The sequence below is a fragment of the Heliangelus exortis genome, chromosome 1, assembly GCF_036169615.1.
Source record: "Heliangelus exortis chromosome 1, bHelExo1.hap1, whole genome shotgun sequence".
Taxonomy (NCBI): Eukaryota; Metazoa; Chordata; class Aves; order Apodiformes; family Trochilidae; genus Heliangelus; species Heliangelus exortis.
The window spans coordinates 156,488,025-156,509,132 of NC_092422.1; the positions used below are offsets into that span (position 1 = coordinate 156,488,025).

The 21,108-nt window shown below is 42.0% G+C and overlaps 1 protein-coding gene across 1 annotated transcript in view; it reads left to right on the forward strand.

Annotated features, from left to right (window-relative positions):
* The first annotated feature begins 20,230 nt into the window (after positions 1 to 20,230).
* Positions 20,231 to 21,108, forward strand: part of MPPED1 (metallophosphoesterase domain containing 1) — a 66,617-nt gene continuing 65,739 nt past the window's right edge. Inside the window, exon 1 of the mRNA XM_071733263.1 lies at positions 20,231 to 20,343. The gene's annotated coding sequence lies outside the window, so the exon portion shown is untranslated. The remainder of the gene's footprint in view (positions 20,344 to 21,108) is intronic.

The following is a 21,108-nucleotide window of genomic DNA, read 5'->3' on the forward strand; positions in this document are numbered from 1 at the left end:
TCCAAACATTCCCTGAAATAAAAAAATGCTTCAGATAGAAAATTTTTACCAGAAAAAAAATAATTCGACACACTGATTTTTCAGCACAATCCTAAAGAATTCTCCAAGAGGTTAAGACCCCTGACTTGAATGACTTTATCTTGCCTTATTCCTATTAAGTAAACACATACCCAAGACAAAACAGTATATGCCTAGAGGAAGCTATTAGAGAAAACAGCCTGGTTTTTATATTGCGTTTGATTTTCAAATCTTTAGAATTTCTATATTAAAAGTATTCTGTGCAATCACAAAAGCTGAAATCCAGCCATTTTTGGGGAGGGGTGGTTTTATAATCATGATTTCAGCAACTGAGGCACTAAGGGCGTCATTTTGTGATGAACTGCAAGAGACAGCAGCCCTCGTGAAGGGATGCTCAGATGGTGGGGAACAGCAGCAGAAGCTGCAGCAGTAATGTGCTTCTCTGCCAGTGGCAGAAGAGGCAAAAATCAAGGAAGGGATGATAGATACAGCCTGGTGTCCACAGATCAAGTCCCCACACAGGGTGCCCTGAACTGTCAGCAGGACAAAGCCCACAAAGGGTATGATGGAAAACTTTGCTGATCACCACCTATTTTTCACAGAGCACTTCACTGAAGTAGGTGGCCCTACTACCTTTTTACTTCTTGGGTATTGCTTGCTGAACTGCCCTCAAACTTTGCAAGTATTTATTTGCACCACTGCTTTCAAGTGGGGCTGGGGACTAATGTTTTGAAGAAATTAATACATTATTTAATTTGGAAAATGTACTAAGTAATTTTTTAGTTCATTACACTTTTGCTGCCTGATGAAAGCAGCTCTGTCATTACAAGTAAGACTGCTTTGATATTTACCTGAGCTCAAAGAATTCCATTTCTCAATCTTACTAAAGAAGACAAGTAATAATTAGGAGGGGGAACACTGTCTGAGGAATAAAAGATAATAACAAAGGCAGCATTGCATCTGTTGTTAAAATACTGAAATAAAATAAGACTAGGCTTGTACCATCCCATTTTCTTTTACAAATGGTAGGGATTTAAGGCTGATTAATCTCTCATGTGGCCTTATCACCAGCTTCTTTAAATGAAAGTTCTTGCCAGGTTTGGGAGCTTAAAGGGATACATTTATTTTTAAGTTTCTGTCACCTTCTAGTGAATCAAATATCACATTCATCCACTGCTTCTGCTGAAATCTGTCAAGAGAAAAGATGATACTTTTACTGGGATCATGGTCTGTTGGGAGAGTAATCCCAGAGGAAAGCAGCATATTTCAAGAGAAGAAGGAACAGGAGAAGCAGCACACCAGAACCCAAGCACAGGCTTTGTTTTGTTCCAGGCATGAGGTAAACACAGAGATACTCCTCTGTGACTCTGTTCACTCCCCATCATTTGCCATAACTATTTTATCATAAACTCTTTGGATGCAGAGACTGTTCATCCCCATGAGTACACAGAGTGCCTAGGATACTGGAGTTTTAATATCAGCATAGGCTTCTCTGCTCTACTCTAATGCAAATAACAAATGAAAAGCTTATTGTGCCTTCACACTAAAGGCAGTGCCTCAGACACAGTCATGATAAATTCAAAACAATCTTTCTCATTTTATCCAGGTCTCTTTTTGTTCTGCCAAAACCACAAGCAAAGTGGGGGGGGGGAAAAAAAAGAAGGTAAAAATAGCACATTTATTCTTGCATTCCTGGTAGGGCTTTCATGACAGCCACACACAGTGGATTATATATACTTCACTTCCCAGCTAATAATATGAACCATTCATTCCTACCCAACAGACTATACATTCCAAAAATATTTCATGTACGTTTAATATACTGATTATTTCCTCCACCATGTTACTAAAAGCAAATTAAATATACCTAATAATCCCTCCCAGTTCTATGGTTCCTTTCATCCAAAGCTCCCAAAGCACACTATAGTTGTTAGTTTTCCATGAATAACACCCTGCCATGGAGCTGTGTGAATAAATTATTTTGGTAGTTGAATCCAATATACTTTTTTGGTTTCAGTATGACCCACAGTAACACTTTTGGCTTTAGGGAAAAGGAAAACATTCCTTTTCAAGTGAAAGGAAACATTCTGTTTGACCTGAAATATTTTATCCCTAAGCATTTCTGGAAAACGAAAATTTTGAAAGAAGCAGTTTGATTCACAAGGAAAGTTGATCAAATAAAATAGAGGTTACTATTTGCCCTTGTGTAGTTTAGTAGTTAGGACGGAAAAAAAAGAAAAAAAAAGGGGGGATTTGAAGATGGGTCTATTTCAGAGAATTATCTTTAGTTAGGATTTTTCCAGGAAAGTGGAGAATCTACTACCTTCTCCAAAGCCAAGCATCAGGGAACTAAAGTCTGCCCTATAAGTAGTCTCAGCACAACACAAAGTTTAAGGCTGCATTTGCTCATTGCTTAGACATTATTTTTGCTGCAGCACAAATCACTCAGTTTCTCTCCTATTTAAATGTATTTTTGCCAGTTCCAGTAGTTTATTCCCCTTTCTCCTCCTCCCCCTAGAAAATGTTTTCACAGGGGGAAAAAAGTTCACCCTGTCCTATTCTTTGTTCAGTTCCTTTTTAGTCTCAGTAAATCAAGGCATAAGAGGGTTGTGTGACTTGAAACAAGTCACTGAGCTCAGTTCGAGTTTTAACATGAACATCAGTTAATGTTGGACAGCATCCAGAATCACTGGTGGACCTGAGGCTAAACCTTGTACTCCACCTTTGCAGCCTTCTGCTGTGACCTCACAACAACACAGATGCCTGAGCACAGTTAGAGAATTAACAGGTTTAGGTTTTATTATACTTCCATTTAGACAGTGATAAGCATTGTTCACTTTGTAAATGTTCTTTTATGTAGTTTAACATTGTGGGAAGTAATGAAACAAAATTAAGAATAGTAATTAGGAAAAATGTAAACAAATAACAAATTAAGGAAGCTGGAAATTATTGTCTAATATACTTGCAGAATGTAATATGGGTTTTGTATACAAAGCCCCAATTTCGTAAAATCTTCTGACTAAGCATCCCTTTAGTGGATTTAATTTTATATGTATGCAGCACGTTTAATGAAATTTTCTCTCAGATGCTATTGCTTTGTGACTTGTGTGTCTTGAAGATTCATTTATCTTCTAATTCTAGATCCATAATCAAGGTTCTTCTACTAATACAGGCATGCTGAGAAAGAATCAGACCCTGCCCCATGGAGCTTACATGGACACTATAATTCCATCTTCTTGTTTTCTCTTTAACCTTGAATTTTAAATACTTCTCTTGTTACTGTCCATATTTAGACAAAGCTTATTCAGTAATTCGTTACATTCAAAGTAAAATCCAAATAACATGAAGGTTGCAATGTGTGCATAGACCTCTCTTATATTTTACAGTGTCCCATTATGAGTCATGCTTCCTTAGTGCAATTACACTTTAGCTGAAGCCTTAACAAATCCAGATATTGCAAAGATGTGTTTTATGATGCTGTAATCTCATCCACTTTTGAGAAATCACTTAGATTTCTTGACCTGCTACAGCTTTGGGAAGTTGCAGTTCTCTGAGTTCTTATCTTTGAAAGAATTTGAATCAGTGAAACTACAGAGATTCTTCCCAATTTCCAGACCTATTTCAACAGGTATTGGTTGTATTGCCCTGCACCCATTTTGCTTTGTGGTTTGAATGTCCAAACTTCTATGTCTCAAGTGAGTCTTTTTCTTATTTAATTCTCTTTTTGTTTAATCTTGCTTTTATAAAGTGCCCAACATTATTGGCAAATTGATTCAAACTCTGTCATCCCTGGAGGACCTTAATAGAGTGCCCAAGTTCTGTGTTTAGACATGTTATTAATGCACCCCTGTTTGAAGATTGGTTTGTCCATGTATCAATGACTATGTGTTGAGTTCTTGCCACTGTACAAAATGCAGATACAGATGTGACCTGTGCCACAAGAGTGCTTTGTTCTTTCAACAAAAACTGAGAAAAGAAGTATCTAACTTTTCCTTCCATACACTCTGGTACAGACCTATTTTTTCAATTGCCTTGTACTAAATTATAATATCCTCAAATCTACAAACTAGCAGAACTTCTTGAGAGCACTTTACATACATAATTTTATAGTTTAAAGGATGCATACACTAGTTTCTTTAGACTGAGGCAGGTGATGGTCTGAACAACAACAGAAAAGAGAAGGAAACAACTGATGCCACTGATGAGCTTATGCCCGTGTAACCTTAACCAGGGGAGTGCTTTCATAAGAATGCATTATGCCTAATAAAAGGTGTAGTAGGTGAGATACTTATCTTAGTAAGTATCCTTACCAGGAATGATAACATAAGACAGTGAGAGAAGATAAACAAGGTCTGCAACAATAAAACATCTTGAGATTACTATTGTGCTTAGAAATATTAAAATATTCTTTCCAGGGTTTTTACTTGTGCAGTCACGTTCTCTGTGCACAGACGCACATCTTTCCCTCCCAGAGTACCTCTACAAGCCATTAACAGATTTTAACCAAATTTGTCAGACATCAAGGGTTCCAAATTGAGTCACTGAATTCTTATATTAGTGAATTCAAGTGACCAGAAACCCTATGATTACCTCTTCTGTGAATAGTGTCATTTAGATTAAGATGTTTTTACACATCAAATGCCCATGTATGTGAGGAGTAACCATGTCAAAATCTCAGCCATGAGAAAAGCTTGTCAGAGATTGCTCTTCCTTGGATACCATAGTGAATGATGAGATGTACATCTCCACAAAGCACTAGAGGAGTTTTCATATTTGACAAACGGATTGTTTCATTTGGACTTTTAATATCATTAATGACAAAGTTCAGAAGAATGGAGAGGTTACCGCAGTCCAGCCGACAAGGGAATCTGAAGATAAGTGAGGCTGGAGGGAACAATATCCAGCATAATATTCTAGACACATGGGTTTGGTTACAGGAAAGATAGCGGGGAAGGAAGATGACCCCTACCAGTTTGTAAAAGTAGGGTGATGGCTATGTTCAGGCTGATAAATACTCAGGTACCGAGTACTGAAAGGTAACAGTAATGAGTTTCTGCTTGGTGTGAAAAGCTGATGCATTTTTTTGAAATAGGGAGGAGAAAAGAAACTGGTCTATGAGACTAACATGCAAGAACTGTGGCTTCTAGTGGCTTCATTTGGATATGGGAGGTTACAGTTACAATGCCAAAGGAGAGCAGATTGTAGTATCTGTGACAGAAGATACAGTATGGCAAGGACCACTGTTTTAGCACAAGAAGAAACCAATGTCATGTTTTGAAGAAATATTTGGCAGAGTGGGGAGCAGAAGGAATGAGGTGTCAGACCATGCTTCTGAAGTTGTGAACCCCTTGGACTAGTTTGGCTCCAGTTTGCTTGTTATCCTATCTCTGCATATAATATCACCTTTCACATGATTAGCAAAAGCAGCTATGTCACCTCTGCTTGAAGGGGAGAAAGTCAAGCATATGGCACCCCTCTCAGAAACAGGAAGGCGCTTAAACATTCATTAATCATCTCGAAATACTACCAAGCCTACCTTTGCTAGGAGGAGAAAGGGCTGTTATGAGATTTTAGTTTTGTGGGATGACTACTTTGCTGATATCTATGTACTGGGTTTTGACCAACAGCTATTTAAAGAATAAAAAAGACAAAGCTATTTAAAAAGCATGTAAAAAATATGAAAATTAAAAGATGAGACTGGACAAATTCTTTACGTTGAGAAGAAAGGGAAATTTGTGCAGAGAAAAATGAAAGGGTGAAACTTAAAACCAGTAAAAACCATATATTTGAATTAGATATTCAGAATGAGATTTCGTATAAACAACTGCTAATCTCAAATGAATTGCAGGAAAATGTTAGGGAGCACAGGTACAGGAATACACAGTCACCATCTCAGTAGTATGAATCTATAAGGAAAGGGTTTGTAGGAAAAGTAAGAGGGACAGAGAAAACACTAAAGGTGGCAGTCAGCCACCAAGTGCAGAAGACTGAAAGAATGGCCACTTAAATTCAGTAGGATGAAGACCACCTCAGTCAGAAACAACTCTTAGAGAGCTGGAGTCTCTTAGAGGCTGCAAAATGATGCAGAACTAACACAAAGCAGCTAAATTTCCACTTGGGCTTAAGTGTGTGCAGTGCTGAGGGAGGACGTTGTATTGCACAGATGATACCAGACAAAAAGCAACTCAGTCAGAAGGAGCAAGCTGCAGAACTGACACCCTTAGGAGAACACAGCAGATTTAAAGTAGCCAGGGTTAAAGGTAAGGAAAATGCAAAGGCTTTAGTATTCATTTGTTCTATCAATACCTGGGTGGGGGATGGGGTCAAAAAAATAAATTAACATCAAGTCAGAGAAAGATAAGAAGTTCTGCCTGTAAATCAAGAAAAGCAACAGAAGTAAAAAAGTGGAGCTGAGAATATTAAAGTAATGCATTAAGCAGAAAAGCGTTGGATATTTCAAAGTCAGCAAGAAAATATATCCTGGGGTCTTACTCAGAGATAATTTTTGTAGGAAATATTGAACAATATCTGCCGTAGAGCAGTTGAAGCAAAGTAACAAGAGCCAAATGAATTTTTCAGTGTGACTTCAACCCTCTGCCCTGTTTCTTTCTTGTTGAAGCCATTCTTTTAAGAAACTCTATTCTCACACCTGCCTGGTGTAGCTTGAAAAATGGATGTATCGTGTTTTCTGTTAGAAGAAATAAAGTTTTCAAGAGTGCAAAAGTGAGTGCAGTTAACATTCTCTCCTGTAATACCATAAAAATATGTCTAGCTTACCCGCCTACACGTAGTACATTTAACATGTTGAAGACAAATTGACTCAATAAATTTTCTTGTAATAGAAAATAGTGAGAACAACATGTTGATGACATTAAAACACTAAAAGATTGTATTCTAAATGTTCCAACATCTTTGATGTGTTATTTCGGAGGTTCTAACATCACTGGGATGAGATTCCTATTTTCTAAGCTCAGTAGTATCATGTTTCATGCATTTCTTGGCACTATGAACAAAAATGTTCCTCCTGTAGACTTTGTGCTTGTCCCAGTTCCTTGACTTTAGTGTGCAGGATCCACTTCTGCCTGTGCCAGTACTTTTTTTTCTTTCCTACAGCCCATTTGCCAACAAGATGACAGGCTGGATCCATACGCTGAATAGAGGAGGGAAACTATTTTCTAAACCATTATAACTATTCTAGCAAATAATACTCATGTGTTATAACCCCTCTTACCTGCTGGGTCACAATGTTGAACACTGTAGGTTGTTTCAGTTAGGAGGAAAAAGCTGGTGGTGAAGGAGACAGCTATTTCTCTGATGGCACCCTGTTTACCTGAACAAAAGATGGTTCAAATAACAGAAGACTGTCTCTGCTCACAGTACCAGCCGTCTGACACAGTTCAGCACAGCTGGCTTTTTGTTTGGACCATGCTTCTAAAACTGGTTCATTTTGCACACGTAGCTTTCTCTTCTCTATTTTTTCATACACACATACTGCATATCCTTCTCTGTGGTCACGTTGTATAAATTTCCAAACAGCTTTTTGTATCTTTCGCTCTGGACAATGCATTTTGGAATAAAATCTTCATCACTTCTGCTATGGTGTTTCATGAGGGAGATCACTTACTAGAGGTATAAGGCAGCATTTAGGGTCAGATTCAAGGCAGTTCATAGCCACATCTCAGTTAACCTCACATCATTGCAACACAGGACAGAAGCCTGACACTTATAAGTCACCTCCAAAAGGAGATGAAGAGTCTTTATAGTAGATTCATTACAAATTATATAATTTTAAACAGCTGTGTCCAGTCTTTTTTACTAGGATGTTGTCATGTGCTACTTCAAAATTATTGTACCTCATTGTATCTGTCTTTGGATTTTTTCATTCCTTGACCAGATTTTTCTCAGGCTACTTCAGGAAGCCCTTACAAGAGGCTCAAAGAGAGTGTCTGCTGTATGAGTGGAAATTGATGGCTGAGGCATCCCACACAATGGAGAAGGCTTGTTGCTGAAGCAGCTTTTGCAAATTCAAGATTGACAGGTATTCTCTCCATTTTTAGGATGAGAAAGGGAAGAGAATATTCTTAACTCTGGAAATGCTTTTAGTTGGATGCAAAAAATTATTTCCAAGACTGACCCCCGAATTATCTTCAATGACACTGTTTATGTTCACATCAGTTTCATGTAGGGTAATATCCAAGGTTTACCCAGTTAAAGGTTTCAAATCTGATCTGGCTCAAAAGCAAGATCTGCAGTTCAATGGAAATTTGAGGGGGCTTTTCAGATTTGATTCCAGTCCAAATCAAATCTAAGTGAGATATTTTCAGGAATTCTTCTGAACTGGAAGTTCCCCAAACCATTCAGCTGCTCAGTGATTATCACAGCTAAAATGAGCATTGACTTCACAAAGCAGTGATAGGGACTCAAACTCCCAGTTCCAAGTAGTTCCATCTGTGATTTGCTCTGTGGGAAGGACATTATAGTCTCCAAAGTTTGCCAGAAACTAAGAAACAGTTTCAGATCCAGTGAAACTAAACCGGGCTTGAGATGTTTCTAGTGAATCATCTTTGTTTCAGGAGTGGCACTGTTGCTATTGGAAAAGTGTCACCTGTGACACATCCTGCAGTCCTGATCTCTGTAGTTGAGAAGCTCTGAGCTTCCTTTAAATCTCTCAGTAAAAATGGATATGTGAAAAACTGGTGTACTCTGGGTCTTGTCCCAGCACAGCACCCACACCCAAGAGTAGAGAAGTACTCCCACCCAAGGGTGATGAGGGAGCTGGCAGAAGAGCTCGCCAAGCCTCTCTCTATCATCTACCAACAGTCCTGGCTCACCGGGGACATCCCAGATGACTGGAAGTTGGCAAATGTCACGCCAATCCACAAAAAGGGCTGGAAGAACCCGGAAAACTACAGGCCCGTCAGCCTGACCTCAGTGCCTGGCAAGGTTATGGAACAGATCATCCTCAGTGTAATCACACAGCACCTACAGGATGAGCAAGGGGTTAGATCCAGCCAGCACGGGGTTAGGAAGGGCAGGTCCTCTCTGACCAACCTGAGCTCCTTTTATGATCAGGTGACCCGCCTGGTGGATGAGGGGAAGGCTGTGGATGTGGTCTACCTGGACTTCAGCAAGGCCTTTGACACCGTCTCCCACAGCATTCTCCTGAAAAAGCTGTCAGCCCACAGCTTGGACAGGGGCATCTGTGCTGGGTCAGGAACTGGCTGGAGGACCGGGCCCAGAGAGTGGTGCTGAACAGTGCTGCATCCAGTTGGCGGCCGCTCACCTGTGGTGTCCCCCAGGGATCAGTGTTGGGACCAGTTCTGTTTAATATCATTATAGATGATTTAGATGAGGGGATTGAGTCCATCATCAGCAGATTTGCAGATGACACTAAGCTGGGGGTGAGTGTGGATCAGCTGGAAGGCAGGAGGGCTCTGCAGAGGGACCTGGACAGACTGGAGAGTTGGGCTGATTCCAACGGGATGAGGTTCAACAAGGCCAAGTGCCGGGTCCTGCACTTTGGCCACAACAACCCCATGGGGAGCTCCAGGCTGGGCACAGAGTGGCTGAGAGCAGCCAGACAGAGAGGGACCTGGGAGTCTGGATTGACAGGAAGCTGAACATGAGCCAGCAGTGTGCCCAGGTGGCCAAGAAGGCCAAGGGCAGCCTGGCCTGTATCAGGAACACTGTGGGCAACAGGTCCAGGGAAGGGATTCTGCCCCTGTACTCAGCGCTGGTGAGGCCACACCTCGAGTCCTGTGTCCAGTTCTGGGCCCCTCAGTTCAGGAAGGATATCGAGGTCCTGGAGCAGGTCCAAAGGAGGGCAACCAGGCTGGTGAAGGGACTCCAGCACAGATCCTATGAGGAGAGGCTGAGGGAACTGGGGCTGTTCAGCCTGGAGAAGAGGAGGCTCAGAGGAGACCTCATCACTCTCTACAACTCCCTGAAAGGAGGGTGTAGCCAGGTGGGGGTTGGTCTCTTTTCCCAGGCAACTCTCAGCAAGACAAGAGGGCACAAGAGATCTCAAGTTGTGCCAGGGGAGGTTTAGGTTGGACATTAGAAAGAATTTCTTTACTGAGAGAGTGATCAGACATTGGAAGGGGCTGCCCTGGGAAGTAGTGGATTCTCCATCCCTGGAGATATTTAAAAAGAGACTGGATGTGGCACTCAGTGCCATGGTCTGGTCGCTGCAGCGGTAGCGGATCAAGGGTTGGACCTGATGATCTCTGAGGTCCCTTCCAACCCAGCCAATTCTATGATTCTATGATCAGTAGTCCCATTTATCAGAAGTTGCCTTTAAATATATGCCAGCAAGCACAGGGCTCTTCAGTTTTTCCTTTTGGAATTAAAACTTATGAATGACCAATATAATTGTTACTCTAGAGGAGCTCCAGATACAAGGTTTCCAGAAGTCTCTGCCCCCCCCCAGCCAAGAGTAAGGAGCACTAGCCTACGCTCCTACAAGTTTAAAAGGAACAAAGAATGCTAATTCCTGTCTCCTGTTAATAAGAAAAGCAGCTGAACTGCCAGCAGCCACTCTGAATTCTTCTACTGTCTCATCAGAAGTTGATGCATTGAAATGGCAATTATTTAACAGATTTCCTGTAGTCTCACAAATCTACAAAAATACTTTGGATTCAACATTCTTCTCTGAGCTGTGTATGAACCACTCCAAAAATTCCAAATCTAATTTAAACTCTGCTACAGCCTGCTCTTCTTTGTGTCTGTAAGGGAACAGGTAGGGCAGGGCTGCATCCTAAAGGAAGGTGAGCCAAAGAGAATGCTGGGGCCATCAAGGCAGGTCCCTCACTAGCTGGGGCCCATCCCCCAGAACCCAAGGGATGTTGTAGGACAAACCTGATGATGGTGGCCAGGTCTTAAGGCAACACCATGGTGATGAGGCAGATCTCAGGTCAATCTAGGAACTCAGTCCATAGGTGAAGGTTGAGACCAGGTCCAGTGATCACAAGAGAGGTCCACAGCAACAAGGGAGGTCCCAGGTGAAGACAGTGTATCAGCACACAGGTTGAGATCCAGATCAAACTCAAGGGGAGACTAATGGGTCAGGACTGAGCTCTAGTGAGGCCTCAGGGGAGGCTGGGCAGGGTCATTAAGACATAGTAGTGCACCCAGGACCCTGAAAATGTCCTCCTGAACAATCTTTATGCTATTTTGTGAACTAGTTCAAAACCCCCAAGCAAGTAATAATTACTAGTCCTTATTTAAAAGTATCAGAAGATCTGCTTAGCAAAATACTACCCCACAGAGGCTTTCCCTGTCTCTAAGTGTTCCTGGTTTGCGACTCATGCAAAGGAAATCAGACCACTTTGTAACCCCTCAAAATATCCATACTAGAACTTCCTTTTTCAATGGATCTAGAGCTAGCTGCTAAATCCTATAATCTAATGCTTTTGTCTCATCTTTTATATGGAACTTGATCTTAGACGTGTGCAAGATACAGGGAAGGGATAAAACAATAATCTCTTTCCAAACATGCTCATTCCCATTTCCATAAACTATCAATTCTTGCTCCTTGCTTGTTTAGTCTGGCATTTTTAATCAATCCCACAATGAAGCTATCTGGACAAAATGTCAGTAGTAGTCAATGTTAATCCTGAACCCAAGCTTTTGACTTACTACAAAACCAAGCACCACAGTTACACCACAGACTGATTAGAGTAGGTTGCCCCTCTGGTTTTGAATCTGAAGAACCACTGCTGGTCCATTCCCATCACAAGCTTCCTTCCACACAGGTAGCTGAGAACATGTTCTATAGTTTTAATCACTGGCAGAGTATATAATAATTTTTGTCAGGAAACTTAACTATTGACTCCTAATAACCTCTCATCCCCTGTATCAATAACCAGTCCAGAAACACACAAAGTATCTTTGTCTAATTGAAAATGAGAGCTGAAGCTCTGGTCACTTAGCAGAGAAAAAGTCAGGAGAACCTTTTTATCTCTGAAAAAAGATCACACTAACTACAGATATTCCATTCTTTTCCTACGCTTTTATTGCAAAGTATGTAATATTGTGAAACACACAAATAAACCTCCTCTGGTAGGATTAAAGTCCCACAAAACTGCACATCTGGGAGTCTCTGGGGAGCTGGCTGGTGTTCAAAGAGCTTAAGATTACAATTTCCCTTCTCACTGTTTTGTGTGCCAGACCTAAATTCATTCTTTTTAACACAATTCCTATTGTTTTGGGTACAGTCTCAGACCAGAAGCTTTGCACTGGTCCTTGCCTATTTGTAAGTATACCTAATTTTGTTCCAAGATACTAGAATGTGCCCAGGGTGTTATCAAGGAGAAGTGAACAGGCCAAGAGGAGTTCTGGACTAAAGCCTGCTCTGGTGGTCCCTCAAATGTAGCTGCCCAAGCTGCCCACTATGAAAATCAAAGGCCACCACATTGAAATGCCCCAAACCTTGTTGGTGATAAAAGTATTTTTTCTCATTTTTAGGGCCAACTTCAACCCCCAAACTTAATATTCAGTCTGAATAAATCAGATTAAATTGCTACAGGGTGTAGGGAATCATCTATTCATGGTCACTCATTGAAAGTCTTTTAAAATGTTCAAGGTAATTTTTGCTCAGGAACAAAATCTGCCATAATTATATTTTTTCTCAATAAGAATTATGGTTGACACACACAAACAGCTGAAGGATCAGTTATGCTCTTATGATGTGCTTTTTCCATGTCCTTTGTGGCCTCTTCTTTCTTTCTTTGATGGCAAAAGAGATGCAGTTGGTGTTTGATGTGCCGGTTGTCCCTCTGATGGCCTGGAGCCATCTTGGAACACAACAGCCTAAATTTTTTCTGAATCAAGGGTAAAATCGTGACACAAAACCAATAGGTTTTACTGGCCATTTTTCAACTTATCACCTTTTTAAAGGACCAGTGCTATATCAGAATAAATCCAATGGAAACCTTCAACTCCATCTTTTTAGTGTTCCTCCTACACACCACTGATTTACTCCAGTGGGTTTACATTTTATATTTTACACACACTTCTTTCTTCTCTTTTGTTGCTCACTACACAATAGCCATATTGCCAAAACATAAAAAATCACCTTGCTCTAGATCTAGTAGACCTGTAACACACGAGATCCTGCTGTGAACCATGTCTAAAAGTTGCTTTCAGCCAAAGTTTTCTTCCTCTAGCCCACTGTAATACTGAACAGTATTTAGTGTAACAGGACAGTTTCTTCACACTGGTAAATTACTCCACACTAACAGATCTTCACAGAATTTGGCACAGGCTAGATTTACAAGGTACCACCTGTCAGTTAACAGTTACTATTAGTCACCAAAATTGCACAAGCAGGCAGACTTGTTTAAGAGTCTATTTAGCCAGGCTGGCCTAATAATTGTCATGTTTGAAGCTGTGTCTACCTTGATCAATAATCAGGCTCCCTTTCTTGATGCTCATCTGTATGTTTGGGAGGCTCCTGGCTCTTCTGTGCTTTCTGTACTGAGTATGGTGCCCCTTGTTTCTGGCGAGCTGGGTTATAGTCTGTTTCTTTGCATTACTGTCAGTTTACAGTAGTTCTTATAAGCCAAACTCTATTATTTTTATTGATAGCTTGAAAAATGAGACAGGCTGTCATGCCAGCCTGTATGCTAGCCTCAGAGATGTGTTTACAGAGCTCATGGCACTCAGTTCTCAGCCTCCTTATGAGTTCTTGCTTCCCATCCTAGGGCACTTCTGCAAGGAATGACAGATTTGTGGGTAAATTTCATTGACTTTCTGATTGCCAGCAGCTTCTTCACAGAATCACAGAATGGCAGGGGTTGGAAGGGACCTCTGAAGATCATCTAGTTAAACCCCTTTGCTACAGTGTAACTCACCCAGGAACACATCCAGAAAGGTTTTGAACGTCTCCAGAGGTGGAGACTCCACAATCGGCTTGTTCCAGTGCTCTGTTACCCTCACAGTATAGACATTTTTCCTTATGTTCTGTGTTCCAGTTAGTGCCCATTCTTGAATTCCCTTAGTCCAGAGAAACATATATTTTCGTCTACTGACAACTTATCTACCCCAGAAAGGTTCAGTTGTAACTGTGCTTTCTACAAACCTCCATGATTTTCCACAGGTGAGTTGTGGACTCTTGTTTCTCCCTCTCCCTGACTCTTGGCTATCCTCTAACCCCTACAGACTTTAAATCAAAGGTCCAGAACTTTTTCAAAGATCAGGATAATGCCATCTTTTTAGGGTGAATAAGGTGTGCAATGCCATCCAAATTGCACGTTATGACCCACAACCTTTCTGCTCCTTCTCCAGCTGTCCCCTTTCAGGGAGATAACAGATCATTGGAAGGAGGAGTTAGTTATTCTTTTTACACTGAAACCAAAGGTGCAACAGAAAACATTTGAGTCCTTTCACCAGGATGTAACAGAGTAGTTCCTCAGGTGCTGGCCATATCATCTTTCTGAAGGTCAAACAGTGCAGTGTAGTGCTAGGAAAGTAAAGGAAGACTCTTTACTTATGTTTTTCTCTAAATGGTAGATACACACTTCCCTTACCTCTGAATTTCCTTGTCATGATGGGTTTATTTGACTATATTTTGTGCTTCTGTGATTTAATTGTTATGTTATTAGGGCGAGCAAAATAAAGCTGCAGCTTTTCTTTTGCTGTATTAGTGCAGTTTAATTACATTTGGGAAAGGCGAAAAGGAGAGTGGGAGCTTGCCAACATTAATGCTGTCTGTCATTCACAGCCCATTGATGACAAGGAGTTGAAAGCTTGGCAGTTACTCTGGTAATCAGCAACCTGGCTGATGACGAATGGAAAAGATTATGTGAAATTTCCTAAAAGGGGACAAAAAGAGTTCTCCAAAGAAATTAAATACAAAACAAGAACAAAGGGCAAAAAAAAATCAAACCCTCAACTTCTAAATCCAACACTAAATCCTTTTTATAATGTTTACATGAAAGACACTACATGAAGCAGTTATAATAAATGAAAATTTTCCACTAGTAAACTGGGTTTAATGTCTATAAAAGGGATCTGTATTCTTAAAATAGGATCACAAATATGTCCACTTGATTATTGAAATGGACTTTTTCCCCAGAGCTGATGGATACTTATCACTGGTAAAAAAAAAACAAACAATAAAAACAACACCTTTCACTGCTAAAGATAGCATCTCAATTATATTTTTAAATTTACAGCACTGAAAAGAAGCTCAGCTTTAGAGTTGCTCTAAATATGTAACTCCAAATCTTTCACAATACAAATACTTTTTGTTTTCTTTTTTATTTGCTCTACTTAATTTTCTCTTTTTAATTTAGGAGATTGCAGACATTTCATCTTACTATAAGGAACATAAGCGAATGCTATTCATGCTTTAGTTATTTGTAGTTCTCCAGCCTCTGACACAGAAGTAAAAATCAAGAAAAGCTCCAGTTAGATGAAACTGGGAACTTCATCGGTCTTTACGAAGGTGAAATTTTACAGTACTTGTGTAGTTTTGCTGTGGCCTGTACAATGGATGATTTTTTACATTTCTCATTTGTCGTAATTAAAAGCTGAATATAATTCCAAAATCTGATTTTGGTATCTCCAGGATGAAACATTGCTGTCTTGTCTAAGGTTTTATCCTGTCATTTTTCTGTAGCTGCTACATATATCTACTCAGTTTTACAGTTCATATATTTGAGCTTTGGGATTCCCAAATTCAGCTTATCAATTATTTTCTGATTAAGAGGCTCTCTGGTATCTATAGTACTGCTAGACTATAGCTTTAAGAATAACAAAACCCTCTGCAATTGGACAATGTACAATCATTTGCTTGGGATGCAAGCAACTGTGAGACTTTTGTCTGTGATGTTTTGTTAAACACAAGTACATAAAGAAAGCTTTTAATCATGATACTAAGTAGCTCAAGCAATTTAAAGTTTGCTGGCAGGTAATCTTTACTGTGCAGGGCTGTGGATAGGGAATTTCTCTTTCTCACTGTTGAACAGCTAGATGCTACTATATGGCTTCAGGCTTTTTCCCCACAGGCAGAGTACTACAATTCCATATTTTATAAGGATTGGATGGGAACACCTCATCACAGCTGAAAGATCACTGAGGTTTGCTGGAAGACTACATGAGATTGATTTGATTGATGTGTTTAGTGTTAATAACTAGCTGTGTATTTACTAGATTAAAAATCCAACGCACATTAAAGACCTCCTCTCCGCTAAAAGAACTGCAATGGGGTATTAGTCATGCATCATACCCAGCTTTAAATTTCTGTGGAAAAGATTTAAAATTTAGAGTAAGAATCCTGTAATACATTTTTGTGTTAGCAGGAAAGTTTCTCTGTCCAAGAACAGATCTCTTCACTCTGGACGATGGAGAGGTAAAGCTATGCTATAGACAAGGGTTACTACAGAAGTGCTTCTCTCCATGTGGTAATTATGCCCAGGCACAGCCTGTTGATTTTTTGGTATTTGTCCAGGTTTTATGGACATAGAACCTTGAGGTTCACGTATGCTAACTCTGACTTGCATGCTATATATTCAGGTGTCCTGGCTAAGATTTCAGTGAATATATAGATCAGTTGTTACTTGCACACATGCTTTAAATGTGATCCTTCAGGAAAGCATTGTAGGAACAGTCAGACAAGATGAGGAGGTATTGACTTCGGTGCATAAGTATAGACTGGTTCTGAAGTGCATGTGCAGGAAGTCCAACATGTTAAAGAAGCACAAGGGTGGGAACTGAATAACACTAAGAGAGGATGGATTGCAGAGTTCAGAGCTACAGGCTGTCACTCAGCAGTGGTCTACTGTTCTTCTGCAGTGACACTGTGCTGACAGAACTCTGCATGAACTCTTATCTGCAAAAATCACACTGCTTGAGAATCATAAATAATACTGAAGTAGATCATATCCATCCCTGTAGAGGGTGATTTTGAAGTACACATTTAAATTAAAATACACATAAAAAATTGGCAATCACAACAAGCCAAATTAAGTTAAAAAATTCAACTGAATCTGATGCACTTTTACACAGGTTTATATTTATTATCCATGTCTGTGCTCCCTAGTGATCTTGTGAACTTCATTTTTCCAACTACATTGCACTTTAGATAAGGGAGATCACTTCCTCCCCTGTCACTTGAAATTGATTTTTTTCAGGTGCTATGTAAGTGAAGATTCACATAGACCACTTTCTGTCACCAAAACTAGTAACTCAAAAGTAAGATACATAAACTTTTCCACTTTAAAGCAACAATCTCTTTGTACAACCAAGGGGCTCTTTGCTTCATTATCCCATGAATATGATCAAGATGCCATCACAAGTACTGTCATAACTGGACAACATTATTCCATATCTTCACCTCAAATTCATTATTTTGAAAAATAAAATAATTTTGTTGATATTTTTTCCACATCAGTTTATCCTTGATATTGCAGCTGACTTAGATTTTGTACTTGCAGCCATGCACTGACATAAGCTAAGACAGTCACTCAAAGAAGGTGCTTACTGCTGAAGTTTTGAAGGGGATGCCACTGAACTGACTAAAGCCACTCAGCAGGTGGAAAAGGATGTAACTGATTCAGGAAAGCAGCTTTTAAGAGCAGCAGCTCCTTGTGCAGGCAGGGTGAGTGTCTTCTTTGTTTCAATCCATTCAAGGAGTTCAGTTAAGAACTATTACTCTAAAAGCTGGAAAATAAACGTAAGAGTAGAAAAAGTAAGACTGTGTATTTTCCTCTGTCAGTTTATAGCTAAACCTAAGAATGAGAGCATAATAAGATCTACTTTCTCTAAGACTGTGAAGGACATGGCTACTGGAAGCTTTCAATTCAGTTCTCATTCTACAGGTCACTACTCCAGTTGCTTTGTAAAATATTTTAAAATGCAAACATGTTTTTGAAATGCATCAAGTATATCTAAGGAAGTTCTAATGAACAATATAAAATAGCCTATTGTAAATTTTGATCAAATGTCAATTTTCACACAAACATAACTTTACGCAAATCACAAATAAATAATTAAAAACGTAATGTACCGATCACTATTTTGTAACAATTAAGGGTGAGAAATTAATACTCTGAATAAAAGACTTTAATGCTAAAGCAATTCAATGTATATAGATACAATGTCATCTTCTAGCTGAAGATTCAAAATAGCCAGATTTGATAATACTGATCAGTTGCAAATTTATGTTCACGTTTGCAAAAAAAAAAAAAAAAAAAAAGGAAAACAAATTTATCTTTAAGAAAGACAACTAATATTAAAGAAATAAAAAGAAAACCTAAAAAAAACTAAGCTACCAAAATCAGATTTTTCAGTTTGTTCTTTTAATAATAGTTAAAATGAATGATTTATATCCAACAACCCTTACTCTACCTGGAACATTTAATCAACAATTTTTAATATTAAAGTAAAAAATAAATAGAAGCAAGGCTTAGCACATTTTCTTTTTTTTTGGTAGGAATTTATTACTCATATTTCCCATGGGGAAACTACACAGCCTCAAGATTTCCAAAAAAAGGTGCCTGTAATTACTTTTCTAAGCTTGTACTCATGCATCTGAATAAGTGAATTGATTGTGAACATGGTCTGCAGCTTCTAATAGGTCCTAACCATTAAGCTGATCAAAAAATTTTCAAGCACATTTATATTGTTGTAAAAACGCTGACATGTCAAAATGCAAACTTTCAGGATAAACACAGGTTTTGCCAGTAACAGAAACTGTGCAGAGGGTTTTCAGGTCCAGTTTTCAGTTCCTGATAACACAGCCCAGCCTCCTCTCCATCTGCACAGAGCAGAGATAATAGCTCAGTGGGTAGCTGAGGTATTCCCTCCCTGGGCAGAGGCCTGTGCTCAAGTTTGGCCTTCGCTTCAGCAACGCACTGGCTATGGGGCTGGGCTGAGATGCAGTCTTTTATTTCCTCAGGAAAATTTCCTGAAGCCGTCTGTTTCATTCTGAACAAACGCCCAAATCTCAATTTTCTGTCACAGAATAGGTATTTTCTTACTCGGGGTTTTAAAAAAGACTGTTTGATCAGTGATGAAGTCACCAAGTACATAAAAGCAGATGTAACTCCACTAATTGTTGCTAGATATCCAGCACTCTTCCTTGCCTAGTAGGCGATACGGGAACAAGCGTACAGGAATTAAATTTATTCTTGGAAGGATTTAAAAATATTTCATTTGAGAATCGCTTCACAATTCTGCAGTAAAGCCCTTTATATGTAATTTGCCTCTCCTCGATGTATGCATTTAACTATCCTGCTCTCTACTCATAATATCATAGGAATGTAATATTATATATTTATGATTCTATCATGGCCTGATTTTGAAAAGAAGGAAAGCTGTGCATGCTCAGTGCCTCTGAGAAATACACCAGCCGCTGGCAAGGAAGGGGCCTTCCCTCACGACACCCCAAATTTTCCCAGTGCTGTACGAGTCACATTGGACCGGACTTCAGCAACTGCCCCCCGGCGCCGTCCCGATCGCCCACCAGCACCACCCTCAGCAGTGCTGAAGGGGCGGCCAGCAGCTCCGCTGTCCCCAAGGCTATGGCCGGAGACGAGGAGCATTTCGGCGGGGACGCGGGCTCCGGGCGTGGGGACAGTTGGCCCTGACCCCAGCGCGCCGCCCGTTTAACGGTCGCCAACCCGCCTAACGGCCGGCGCGGCGCGGCCTGGCTGCAGGCAGACGTCCCGGGAGCCGCGCCACCGAACTTCCCCCTGACCCCGGAGGGGAGAACGGGAGAGACTGGGCACAGGGGGCTGGGACCCCCCGTCCTTCCCCCGACAAGCCCCCTGAGAGGCCGGCGCGGAGTTACCGACTACCCCCGCTGCACACACACGCTTCTCAGGGGGCTGCCTCAATTCTGCCTTGGGGAGGGCAGCCCCGCAGGACGGTTCCTGCGGCCCCCCCCTAAGGTGGAGGGCCGGGGGGCACAGCCTCCCCCTCCCGCCGGAGGCGGCCCCACGCCGCCCCCCGCTGACCCCCACCCGAAGCAGGAGGGCGCCAACCCGCTCCTCCACCGTAGCGCGGGCCGGCAGCACGTCCCGGCCCCACCGGGGGCCATGGAGCACCGCGGGCTCAGTGCCCTGCCGTGCCGCCCCGGCCGCGGCCCGGCTGCAGCCCCGGCAGCTCATCGCTCCGGCGGCGCGGGACACGGCCGGCCGGCGGGGCTCCCTGGCCGGGCAGGGAGGAGGAGAGGGCCGGCAGTGGGGGATTCCTGGCCCCCCAAAGGAGGTGGGGGAGGCGGGGGAGGGGAGGCGAGGGGGAGGGGAGGCTGGGCTCCCGGAGAAGGCGATGATCGCTCGCACAAAATCCTGCGTCTTCAGAGCAGCCCCGGCGGGCAGGGTAAGTATTTTAGGGGAACCCTCTCCCTGACCCTTCCCTGCCCCTACAGGGATGGGGAGCAGGGGAGGGATGCGTGCGGCTGCCCCGGGCGGGTTCTCCCCCCTCGGCTCGGGGCGGGGGGGTTGTGCGCAGGGCCCGTTCCCTGCTGCGGGATCGGTTCAAGGCAGCGAGGTTCAAGCCTCCGCGCTGCCTTCCCCGGCTGGGGACTGAGGAGACGGGGGGGATGGGTCTGCCTGTGTTGCTGTGCGAGGGTCTGAAACCCTCACAGCCGTCTCCCCACCTCCCCATACCCAAGAGCATCAGGGTTTTGCTTCTCTCAAGCAAGCTTCGGCGTGGTTTCGCTCTGCTCCTTAAAAGAAAATAATAATAAAATTATATGTATATATGCCCCAAAGCTAGAGAGAGTGAGGCGGTCGGGGCGGGGGGAGGAAGGGCTTCTCTGAGGAGCGGGAGAGGCGGAGGGAGAGCCGCCGAGATCCTGGCAGCTCCCCTTGCTCTGCCTCCGTGCTGCTCTGCCGGCGCTCGCCTGCCGCCGGGCGTGTGAAGGGGGTGTGTGAGGAAGGTAAGGGCTGTCACCGTGCTCTCGGGGAAGGGCTGCTGCTCCTGCCCTGCCTGCGCCTGCCTCTCTCGTCCTGCGAGTGCGTTCTCGCCAACGGGGTGAACAGCCCCCTGCCCCACGCGTGTCCAGCCGCCTCCCGCCAGCCAGCCGGGCAAGTTACTTTGTTCGCAGAGTTCCCGCGGAGGCTGAGCTGCCGCCGGCGGGCA